Below are 8,669 nucleotides of genomic sequence, written 5' to 3'. Positions count from 1 at the left end.
AAGAAAAGACGTGCAGTGGTACCTCATTTCTGCATCAGCAGCAAATACAGTGGTGATAGAGTTTCACAGTGCATGGGATGGGGTTTCATCAGAATTTCATTATTTTCTCAGCTGAGTGACTCACTGGTAAACAGTGTGCCTCTTTTATTCTATCCCAGAGCTGAGCCTGTACTGAATCATGGAAAGTGCCACAGAAAGGATAGTTAGGAAGCGATGAGTACTTAAACAGTAACGCAGTTATAATTGCCACGCTGTAACTCTTCAGGTAGTCTTTCTTCCCCCTTCTGAGCAGAATTAGCCATCATCTTTCTTGTTATGGGGGACATGATGCTTAAAAAAATAGGCAAACCAATCTGGCCTGTGTTTTCTGCCAAGAATCTTTCAGTGGCCTGTAATCTGTGGTCCTGAGCCCAGCAGCGGTGCTATTAGGAAACAGGGCTTGTGTTGAGTTCCTCATGGCTGACTGAGCTTGAGCTAGGAATTGGATGTAATTTGTAACTGCCTTTTGTCTGTATGATTTGTGAATTGATAGCAGCAAGAAAACCAGAAGAGAACTTAATAAATAAACTTACATCTCTGCTATTCTTGATAAAGTTTGAGTTATAAGTGGACCTCTGATGAAATATAAAGTAACTTTAAAAGCCTAACCAGAAGCTTGAACTAAAAAACATTTGTATTTTTTTTTCTCCCCCCTACATTCTTCTGAGCTATTACAGTTGGGATACGTGATTAAATAACTTGGCAACCCTGAGAATATTTACTGCTGCAGTGGGCATTACTGTGAGATGGAGAAACTTGAATAGTAAGGGTGGACATCTTGTGGACAGTTCAACAATTATTTTTAAAGCTCTGCTAATGCGACTGAGAGACCAAGCTGCCTTCTTGGCATCTGCTGTTTGGTGCACTGTACATTAGATATACAAGAGATGGGGCCAGGGGGAGTTTCAAATTCAACAGCCAGCAGCCTGGGTATCAATTAAAGTTGGGTTATTTTCATATGTCACCATTATGACCCTTTAAACAGTGCAGCTATAGTGGAATCAGGATGTGTCTCTGACCCTATACTATGCAAATGCACCAAGGCCAGAAGGCCTGGAAAACCTCCTGAATTTTAATGTGAGAAGTGTGTGATGCCCCTACCTCATTGACATTCTGTGTGGATTTTTTTTCACTAATCCTCACACTCAGTAGGCAAAACTTTCTTGATCTTGGTTCTTCAGCGGGGTGCACAGGTCAAAAAGGCAGCTGGGATGGGCCAGCAAGAAGCCAGAAACTACATCATGGAGCAACAGACTTGGTTACAATGAGAAGCAGGCCTGAGCCATGAAGCTCAGGTAAGAATCCAAACCCTTCTGATGTTAGAGTGGTGGGTAAGCCAAGGCTTTGGGTCAGTCCCATGGAGATACTGACCAGTCAGTTCCTCTGAATCCAGGATTTCCCAATGTCCCTTACCAGGTTTATGTTTTCAGGATTATTTTTGGTTTATCAGTAGCCAGGAAAAACTCTCAACATAGAGACATCTTGAAGTAAACTCTGTGGCTCCTCTCCTCTGTGACTGGCATGGAGAAGCAGCTCTGGTATAAAGAATGGAAAAAGAGCGATGTAGGAAGAGTAACAAGTTATTTTTTGGTGGTGATGTTTCACTTGCATTGTGTTCCCCAATAGTGTTGGTAACCTCCTGGCTTCAGGAGGTGTGGTGACCAAATGTTGAAGACCAGTGGTCCCTAGAATTTCTCAGGCCAGTGCATGTCCTATAATACACAGAGGTGATAAGCTGTGTCTTCCTGACATTCTCTGCTTCAGTGGCTTCTTGTAGTCATGCAGGAGTTTCCCGTAGCTGTGAGGCAGCAATCACAAGCCATGGTGCTGAGGGAAGAAATAAACCTTTCATGTTTCTTACATCATATTTCTAGTTCCCACTGAAGATCTGTCCATTGCAGAGCTGCCCAGTGGCACTGCACCACCTACCACCCTCTTGCACAGACACAGCCTTTCTGTTTTCCTCTTTGTGTTCTCACTGTTTGCTAGAGGTTGATGGATGGGTTCAGGAGGACTGACCTGGAAGGTCACAGCCATGCTATGTACCCTGAGCTCCCACTTCAGTGAGAAGGAGGAGGAGGTGTAATGTAGAAACGTGCTTGCTTCCCACCACTGTCAAGAAGACAGAGCTGCCAGTGAGATAAGAAAGATCACTGTATTTTGCATGCACATGTTCACGTTTAGGGGCACAATGCTAACTACAGGGACTCTGGTGTGAATTCAGCTTGCTGTGCTGTTGGATGTTGTCATAATGGTTTCATGCTGTCTAATGTAGACAATAGTGGTTTTATTCTGTGGTGTATTGAAGGACAGCCTTAGAGAGTAGGAAAAGAGGGGTGCAACTGCAGAGATGGTTTCCATTCACTTGGCAGTTTGGTTTGGGGTTTGGGGTTTTTTTTCAGTTGGCTCTGGCTGGTTTTGGCCTTTTTTTCCTCTTTTATTCCCACCAGCTTTATAAAATCTTAAATGTTTATGAATTAGGGCCACATATTTAAACTTCTGAACAGAGAACCATTCTTCTCTATAACAACCTTCTGACTTTCTGAGGTTGTCAGACGTGTTACTCCCTTTTTTTTTTTTAAAGGGAGCATTGTATATAGAACCTCAATTATTTCCTCATAAAGTGATTTTGGAATGACTCCCCAGTGAGTTTTAGGAAAGTGTGTCTAGACTTTTTTCTTTCTGCATTATCCCAGTCTCCCCTTTCCAGCCTGCCCCTATCATTTTGTAGGTTATGGATAGTTGAGGATTTGTTGTACTGCAATTTAATGCTGAGTGTGTGCTGTGACCTTTGGCGGGGGGGGGGGGGGGAGGGAGTCTGTTGGCAGTATCATTACAAATAAAGTACTAACAGATTTCAGAAGTTTATAGATTCCAAACAGGGTGCTGAAGCCTGCAGTCATTTATAAACTTACCTCCACAGATTTTCAAATTTGGCACAGAGGTAGTGGTGTAGCCCCTGCTCAAATGCCAGCTGATTGCTTCTCTGACCTCCTCTTCATCAGCCAGGCAAGCTCACTTTTGGTGCCTGTGCAATTTGCCTTGTGAAGCAACTGCAGCTGCAGAAGATAAAGGTCCAGACAGACGTGTGCCCCATGCCAGTGTGCAGGTATTTGTTATTTCAGGTGGACGTGGCCAGCTACAAAGGCTTTACAAAACCTGGACCGTATTAGTCAGGCTGCTCTTGAATAGTCAGATTTGAGCACGATGAAGGAGCCAGGACATTAAGTTTGGTTTGGGTGTAATTTTTACTAAACCCAGTCGAGGCAGGTGGTGGAGGAAGTCAGGGACTATGGCTGGACAGTGCAGTGTAGCACAGCATCCTCATGCTCACTCTTGGTGAGTCGACCACTCTGCACAGCACAGATTTGCTGCAGTGTGAAGGTAGCACTGGAGACAGGATAAGTTGAGTAACCAAGATCTCTGCAACCTCTGGCCTCTCTCAGCAAGGCAGATTTGGTTGAGTGAAGAGCACACACTCAACACACACAGCTTCAGACTCCTGGGCTGGCTGGAGTACGGCTGCTGGCTCCGGAGAGGGGCTGCTTCTCGGAGAGGGGCTCGTTGTGGGAGGGAGGATTTGTGTGGCAGGATGCTGAGACAGCCAGAGCTGTGGTTGGCTTTACTGCAGGAAGTGGATTAGGAAAATCCTTGAAACAGTGCAGCAATCCTTTTTTCCAGGTGCTGAGGATGAAGGAAACATATAATTAATAGTATCCCAATTTTTTACTTATTTAAGTCTCAGAGCAAGGTATCCTGGAGTTTATATTTTTAGCAGGCACTTTAAGAGATGGTGGGGGAGGATAAGTGTGCACGGGGGGAGAGATTAATTTAAAATTGATAACCGCATGGCAGCACCACAGTTTTAACAAGCTCAAGGCCTGCCTGGTGAAGCCTGCCGTACTCAGGGGACTAGAGTTCAATTCTCCATGCTGCCAGTTGAAATCAGAAATCACAACTGCAGTGATTAGCAGTGAATTTCCTGATCTTGGTGCCGCAGGCAAAGGAAGGAGGGGACTGGTTTTTCCTCCGTCTCCAGCGTAGTTAACCCCTAGTAGAGGAGACAAAGGTAAGGAAAGAAGGAAAGGGAATCTAGGGGAGTTTGCAGCATTTAAACTTGTATGTGCTGTTTAGAAAATAATCAATGGCTGTTAATGGCCAGGTCTGACTGTGGAGAAGTGCCTGGCCTCGTCTTAATTAATCTCATCACTAATAGAGGAGCATCACTTCCAAACGCTTGTGCTTGCCCCTTGCATTGCAGCGATGCAGGTCAGATCCACACAGGCAGTATATGGATGGCAAAACACTGCCTGCTCTCAGGGATTTGGGTGCCAGTCCAGAGCAATCCCAAACGCTGGTTTTACACCAGTGTAACTGGGATCAGATTTGACCCCCTTCGCATCAGCATCAAGTACCACCCCTCCTTGGTTTTCCTGTGCTTGTTCATCAGTGATGTGATGGAGAAGCAGCAGCAAATAAAATACTGTTTGGTATTCTTAGCTTCTGAGGTATTTTAATTGTTGATCTATTTAATACTGCTGCACCTGATGAACAGAGAGCAGCAGCACTCATGCCTGTGTGATTTGTGTGTCTGCACAAAGCTATCAAACTGGTGCCTTGGTCCTTTTCTTAGTGTTGTGGCTGCTGAAGGATTAGGTCTCTTGTAATGTAAGATGAGGAAATTGTAACTAACATGTGCAAGCAATATCAAAGTGGAATTCATGAAACTATTGCAATGTGTGGCAGCCACAGACAAAGGGGACTCATTTATCAACTCTCTTTGGCCTGAAAAAAATGTGTTTTGGTAGCTAGAGCAGGAAAAGGTGCTGCTTCCTGCATTGAGAGATAATTGGTCCAGAAATGACCTCCTGATCCAGACCTTTGCCTGATGGGGAGGGTGGAAGTGATTTTATTTGCTTGCTTGTTTATTCCTTCCTGACCCTTGTTTGGGTCTCAAGGCAGTATTTTTTCACCTGACCACTGCTGAGATGTCAGAGCATGTCATGTACAGCAGCATGATACTGAGCTGACACACATACTTGGGGGCTTGTTGGACAAGCTGTGTGGCAGAGGCTCTCACTTCTAACCATCTCCTCTTCAGTAAAAATTTAAAAAACAACAAAAAGTTTGTATTGTTGGGCACTGGGTGGTGCCTCTCCTCTGTGGACAGCTATTGAAAGTGCTCCATTTGCAGGGTTGCTCAGTAGCTCTGGATGATGCCACTGGCATGTGGGCTCCCTTCTGCTTCCTCGCCTGGAGCAGGGCTGGGCTGCACTTTGCAGCCTGTCACCATGAGAGCCTTGGCCTTGGTCTCAGTAATGCTGGCCAAGAGTGAGCTTTTCAAGTTGGGTCTGTCAGCTGGTGAAGTTTCTTTTTGGGAGAGTTGGAATTAAATTTCACAGTAAGATCTGATGAAAGGTGTTTGATAAGTCATGCTCCAGCTGATCTTGTGTCCAGGTTCTGTCCTCCAACACTGCCTCTTTTATCATGTGATTTTGGATTTCACCGTGAAAGGTTTGTGTAAGTTTAGTTTCTCAGATCAATACAAGAAAACTGAGCTGAACTATCTCCTCACCCAGAGGTTTAGCAGCTGAAAGTCTGTAGAATTAAGCTGCAGAACTATTGGCAGCTTAAAGGGAGGATTGTTTGCTTGGAATTCTTTAATGTGAAGATGATACTTACATATATACATTATACTACTTTAAACATGGAAAGTACATGGCTAGAGTAAAAATCAAGGTAGAGATGGTGATATCTTGGAGACTGCCATGGATGACCACCAACCTTTACTGTTTTAATGCTATTCATTTTCAAGCCAGTGTAGTGGTAGAGGAGTAAAAGTTGAATCTGGGCAAGGTAGCAAAAGTGGCTCCCTGTAAGGCATCCTTGCTCACAGCAAACCATTCGTGGTATGTGATGAGTGCCTTGAACATGAGCTTATTAATAATAACCATTTTTCACTGCATTTCTTCTTGCTCTTTGCTGGCTACTGAATAAATCCTGACATGCTTTTTGAATTTCAAAGAGCTCTCTGAGAACTGGATGTTTGCAAAATATATCAAGACGAAAAACAAACAGAACCACCCAAAACAGTCATTAATCCCCGGTAACTCTTGCCTCAAGCACATAAAAATCTCCTGACAACAATCTTTTATAAACCTGGTCAAATGACAGATGCACAGTGCATCAGTCACAGCACAAGTCTCCTGTCTTCAGTGTGACTTGAGGAAAGCACAAAGCAACTTCTTTGAAGGTAGGGAGAACCTAGATTTACACTGATGTAATTTGAGCGCAGGATTTGGCCCACGGACTCCAGTTCTGGCTCCCCTGGCACTTGTAAGCTTTTTATTACTAATTAAAGTTGGTAAGTAGTCCCCCTCAGGGTGCTTTGGCTCATAAATGAAGGCCAACAAAATATCTAATTTTGCTAAATAGAGTAATTTTTTATATGCCAATAGAGGGCTTTTGGTTAGATTTTGTTTTCTTTCTCCCCACTGTTACTGAGAAGCAAGGGCTCCAACGTTTCCTGTCAACATCAAGAAGCAAAAGCAGCTCTTGTTCTTGTTTCCATGCCTTGTCCTCTTCCCTAAGGCCATACTCCTGTTCCCCCAGCAAGGTCCCACACTCTCAGGGGTCTGACTTTGGTTTTCAATGTCAGCTTGTAGTGCCGAGACCCTCCCCGCCAGGAATCTTTGCTGGCAGAAGTGCTGTTCATCACATACAGAAACATCAAAACAAGGTTATGTGACATATTCGACCCGAACATATTAGAAGTCATTAACATTTGTGTAACTGCAAGAAAATGTTATGTTCTCCATAGGCAGTTGTAACATAGCATCATAGTATCAGTCAGGGTTGGAAGGGAAGAAGAATGGAGCTTTTTCCTGAAATCATAAATGAAGCTTCAACCACGCTGAAAACTCAACCTCTCTAACAGCGGCTAGAGCACTGTGGCTTTCTGAGAGCGCATTAATTAAACCCTGGGTGGGTTTTTAGCCTGTGATTTCTGGATGGGTTAGTATCATAGTATCAGTCAGGGTTGGGAGTGGCCACAAGGATCAGCTTGTTCCAACCCCCCTGCCATGGGCAGGGACACCCCACACTAGATCAGGCTGGCCAGAGCCTCATCCAGCCTGGGCTTAAACACCTCCAGGGATGGGGCCTCAACCACCTCCCTGGACAACCCATTCCAGGGCTTCACCACTCTCATGGTGAAGAACTTCCTCCTCACATCCAGCCTCAACATAGATTTCTTCCCCTTCCCAAACCCAAGCCTGGCACATTGTGATAGATGAGACAGCAGAAATGGAAGTCTTTTAATAGCACGAGTGCTTACAAACCCTTCATCGATGGCGATTATTATTGCGATAATCATTCAGCAGAGTAAGACTTTGTGGAAGCCATTTTGACCAGCCAGCAAGGTGAAATATTTGGGGGGGGGGGGGGGAGGTGAATTTCATCTCTGTAAAGCCCAAAAAGCCATTTTCAAAAAGGCAGACTGGGAGTCTTTTGATTTACATTTCTGATATTAAACAGAGAGCCTCTCTCTGCATGGTGGGGTTGTTGGGTTTTTTTTTTGCTACAGGGCATCGCTTCATTGCTAAGAAATAGGGCTGTGGCAAGAATCCAATTCCTTAATGAACCAGCCTATCTGGAGCAAACCAGCTTTTCACACCATAATAAACAATGGACACCTTTTAGATAACAAATTCAATGGCACCAAAAAAAAAACCCCACTATATTGCATTGTACATGTCACAGCCCCGTAATTTAATGGAGGCACTTGCTGCATTAGTGGTTTACATTAATTTTTAAAATTAATTTTGTTTGGCCTGTGGGGGGAAATATTTTCTTTCTTCTTTTTTATTTTTTATGATTTTTTTTTTTTTTTTTTGGTGTGGTTTCTGATATCCTGGAGCTCATTAACACTTTTTTTACTGCTGCTCTACAATACTGTCTGTAATCGTCCAATTTGTAGCTAGAGGCTCTTTTTCTTTTTTTAAAGCAGAGAGAGAGACAAGAAAAAAAAAAAGAAGAAGAATGGAGCTTTTTCCTGAAATCATAAATGAAGCTTCAACCACGCTGAAAACTCAACCTCTCTAACAACGGCTAGAGCACTGTGGCTTTCTGAGAGCGCATTAATTAAAGCCTGGGTGGGTTTTTAGCCTGTGATTTCTGGATGGGTTAGTATCATGGTATCAGTCAGGGTTGGAAGGGACCACAAGGATCAGCTTGTTCCAACCCCCCTGCCATGGGCAGGGACACCCCACACTAGATCAGCCTGGCCAGAGCCTCATCCAGCCTGGTCTTAAACACCTCCAGGGCTGGGGCCTCAACCACCTCCCTGGACAACCCATTCCAGGGCTTCACCACTCTCATGGTGAAGAACTTACTCCTCACATCCAGCCTGAATCTCCCCACCTCCAGCTTCATTCCATTCCCCCTAGTCCTATCACTCCCTGAGATCCTGAGAAGTCCCTCCCCAGCCTTCCTGTAGCCCCCTTCAGATCCTGGAAGGCCACAATTAGGTCACCTTGGAGCCTTCTTTTCTCCAGACTGAACAGCCCCAACTCCTTCAGTCTGTCCTCATATGAGAGGTGCTCTAGCCCTCTGCTCATCCTCGTGGCCCT

The 8,669-nt window shown here is 44.5% G+C and overlaps 1 protein-coding gene across 6 annotated transcripts in view; it reads left to right on the top strand.

The window, feature by feature from the left end:
- AUTS2 (activator of transcription and developmental regulator AUTS2) overlaps positions 1–8,669 on the top strand; it is an 829,433-nt gene that overhangs the window by 666,768 nt on the left and 153,996 nt on the right. The window lies entirely within an intron of this gene.

The sequence above is a fragment of the Melanerpes formicivorus genome, unplaced genomic scaffold (assembly GCF_026170545.1).
Source record: "Melanerpes formicivorus ecotype bairdi unplaced genomic scaffold, bMelFor1.0.p_v2 SCAF_29, whole genome shotgun sequence".
Lineage (NCBI taxonomy): Eukaryota > Metazoa > Chordata > Aves > Piciformes > Picidae > Melanerpes > Melanerpes formicivorus.
Note: the sequence above shows the minus strand (reverse complement) of the source record. Positions and strands in the feature narration are given on the sequence as shown.